Below are 4,128 nucleotides of genomic sequence, written 5' to 3' on the forward strand. Positions count from 1 at the left end.
TCTTTACTGATATTAGAAGGAAACTTTGATCTTTATAATAAATTGTTTGGATCATTATTTACTATCCCAGAATTCAACTGTGGAATCCTTAACAGGAAATTAACAACTTGTAGATTATGACTCATATTCACTTGATGAGTCTAACAAGGACGGGGATTTACGAACTCCCATTATACCACCCGTGACCTCCTTAAAGATGGCTAAGGTGATTTTCCTTGCAGGTATGAGAGGAGTGATACACTTATGAGAATGAGTGTAAACACGAGTGGAGAGAATAGTGAAACACTTGTGAGGTACAGAAAACAGAATCACACACTCATATTGAGGAAAAAAGAGAAACACAAAATCCCATTCCCTTTCCCTAAACATGATTCCTAATGTTCGATCTTTCGAAAGATGATTCTTAAAGATCCAACTCTATACTCCAGTGACTCAAATTTGTTTATGATTAGGACCTAACACTTAGAGACCGAATATTTATAGATTGGAATCGAATAGTTGGGGCCTAACAATTATGATCTAACAATTGGGAGGTATAAGGATGTCGAGAAATTTGGTTAACAAGATGATCAATAGTGAAGCCATTTTTGCAGTTTTTAAAGGGCATGGTTGATCATACTATGACTTGCTACTTCTTTTCTAACGAAGTGCTATATGAGAACTCCTTCAGATAACCTTCCTTCTCTTATTCCAAAGGGGAGAAGTTTTACATAAGAAAAATTGGAGGATTCCTCAACTAAGGGGGAGAAGTGGTCGGAAAAAGAAAAGGTAGGTAAAGTAAATTTACACCACACCATTATTTTATACAACAGATGTCTAATTGAACGGGAGAAGTGGTAAATAAAGGTGATTTTTTTGTCATCAGAAGAAGTGGTATTGGTTTATCACTGTTCTACATGAGAGGAGAATTTGTTTTCCCTATGGGGGGAGTTATCTCTCATAGAAGGAGAAGCACGAGAGATATATGCTTTTCATACAAGGAAATATGGTAATACAACAGAAACTATTGATGATTACTTCAAGACTGAGAAGAGGTATCTGGAATAAATTTGAAGAACTAATGAAATGAAGATCAGACTACTTGAAGATCAGTTCAGTGCTGTTAGGCACAAAGCATGCGCTAATAATTCATGCAAGTATACGCGTTCGCAAGTAGTATAGCATGATTTTTAGTTCGTTCCCACAGAGACTCTGACTAATTATGTTCAATTAACACTTACTCGCCAATGTATGATTACTTCTCAATGTCAAGACAATAACACTTAAGGTTGAATAACTAATTATTAAATACTATTAACTACGAGAATTAAACACTTAAATTAACACTTAAATTAACAATATTAAACACACATGAGATCATAACTTCAATACTACTTCATTCAATAGTTATTGTTATTACCCTTAGCATGTAACGGTGATGACATTAATCGAACAACACGAAACTGTTAATAACCAACTTTCGTTGCACAAGTACCATTCTACCAAGAATCCACAATTAAGATAGAAGTTGAATAGGCATCAATTATGTTGAGACCCTATATGTCTACGGAATTTGACAACATAACGATTTAAGCGCAAGTTATTCATTATGATTACACAGGGCAAGTAAACCGGTTAGAGTTACCCACTAATCATGCATACAATACATGAACCTATGCTAGCATGGCAAGTTCTAAATCTCAAGATTCACTATCGCTTCACAAGAGATTAACAGGCTATCTTATATGTTCGCGATGCACATAAGACGAATAAGCACAACCTATGCTAGATATCATACAATCATCACATACCAAGGTATTAAACAATTAACTAAAGAAATCCATAGTAAATCCGCTACGACCCCATGATCACGATTAGCCCATGATAGAACTCATCGTCACCATGTGTAACACCCCCAAATCCAAGGTCGTGAATTCGGGTCGTTACGATCACTTATTAATTAAATAATTCTCTTTTCACAATATTACTCGACCTTTTATTCAAACTCACATACACACAGGTTATATGCTTGGAAACATTATCAAATAAATCATTTCCACTTATCTACCTGACGGGGCTGGCACACAAAAAGCCTACGGAACTCACGAGCGTTCCTTACCCGCCTACGGACAGCAGTCCTGGTCTGATCCATACTAGTAGTCTGTTGTGATATGATATATAAAAGTAAGGGTGAGCATTAAAGCTCAGCAAGGTATATATCCCCATAATTAAGTATGTAAGGATAAATAAAACCAATAATTATACTTTGTATCTCCAAAGCGTTCTGAAAGTTTATATGCTTATCAAATTTATAATATTCTCAAAATCAACTACAATAGTATATCCACTGAATACTTGTATTCATCTCTTTCTCAAAATCATTTTATACTCGTACTCATTTTATTTCAAAATCTCAAGATGTTACTCGAACCAAGATTCTCAAATGGGTGTGATATATATTCATCAACATCCCAATTTAAAACTCAGCCTTATTGGCAGATTTCTCAAATGGATTTGATATATAATCATCAACATCCTTATTTAAACTCAGCCTTATCGGCAGATTTCTCAAATGGATTTGATATATAATCATCAACATCCTTATTTAAACTCAGCCTTATCAGGAGATTTCTCAAATGGATTTGATATATATTCATCAATATCCTTGTTTAAAACTCAGCCTTATCGGCTATCTGTTGTATATTTCACAACAGTTTTTCCAAAATGGAAGAAAGGGACTATACTGGAATAAACCACGTATCGGTGATCAGCCGAATACGAAATTTTCTCTACTAGTAGAAGGAATACAAACCTAGCCGCCTTTGGGCTCATCAAGACACTACACGGTGGTTGCACATTGTCGTGCAAGTCCGAAAGTCAATGGTCACATAGACCATATAACCGTACAATGCGCCACTCCGTGCTTGCATAATGCGCCACTCCGCGCCTGGTCACTGCCCGATACCACTCTGTGCCGGGCAGGCCACATTCCAGTCCCAAAACAGTTATATCTTTTGCTCAAAATCCTTTTTCGAAGGAATAGGTCGTTAAAAGTTGACCTGTAAATAAGATGTTTTATTCATCACTTTTAACTCAATTGATCTTTGGGAGTTGTCGGATTTTTGAATTTAAAATCATTTTCAAATCCCTATCTGTAGTAGGGTGACACGTATATTACTCACTTGTTCTTTATTGAACGAGGAAGCAAAACTCTTATGCTTCAAGACTAAGTTCCCTAAGGTTTTGATACGTTTCAAATGATTAATCTCTTTCAAGAGTTTTGAATAATTTAGAAAGTACCTTTGGGAATTATGTCTATTTTTAAATAAGTTTTTAGAAGTCCGAAGATATTAAATATCTAAGGTCTCATAATTATATAAGAGGGATTTAATGAATTGATAAAATCTTAAGTACAAAGTATTTCTAATTAAGGTTCAATGAATTAATAAAAACCTTAAATACAAAATATTTTGTGAATAAGGTCCAACGAATGGAGACACCTTAATCAAATAATCAAAACATGATTTGGTATCCTATAATTGCTCTTTGAATAGTTAAATCTTTATTAAATAACGTGAAATTATTTATAAACTATTCAGTATATTTTTAAATACTTTCTGAATATTTAATAATCCCTTAAATATCGCTTTATAAAATAATCAATCAAGTAAGGGTGTCCCTTAAATGAATAAACCAATATTTCTCGAAGTTTAAGTCAAAATCTCAATCGTTCGCTTGATATATATATTACGCGAACGTACTTTATTTATCGAAATAGAAATCTTTTGTGTCCGGCTCTCTCCGGAATTAAATCGTTATTAAAATATCTTCAACTCCCATTATCATATATTATATTTGAAATACGTTTCAACTTCTCATACTCGTGTAAAACGAAATTTATTTTCGTAAACAATCGCATAATTCGTATGCATTGATATCATAGACAAGCATATATATATTTGAACTGTAAATCATGGCATCAATATCACAACAGTATATATATAGCATGGATAGTATGAGATAGGGTTTCGAAAACTTGCCTCGAGTAATCGAAGTGGTATGGTCTCTGGTGTTTGGTTGGCGATCTATAAACAAAAATCAACGGTCTAAGTTAGTACGCGATTAACGTCTCACTTTTATTAAGCAACT

The sequence above is a fragment of the Apium graveolens genome, chromosome 9 (genome assembly GCF_009905375.1).
Source record: "Apium graveolens cultivar Ventura chromosome 9, ASM990537v1, whole genome shotgun sequence".
Taxonomy (NCBI): domain Eukaryota; kingdom Viridiplantae; phylum Streptophyta; class Magnoliopsida; order Apiales; family Apiaceae; genus Apium; species Apium graveolens.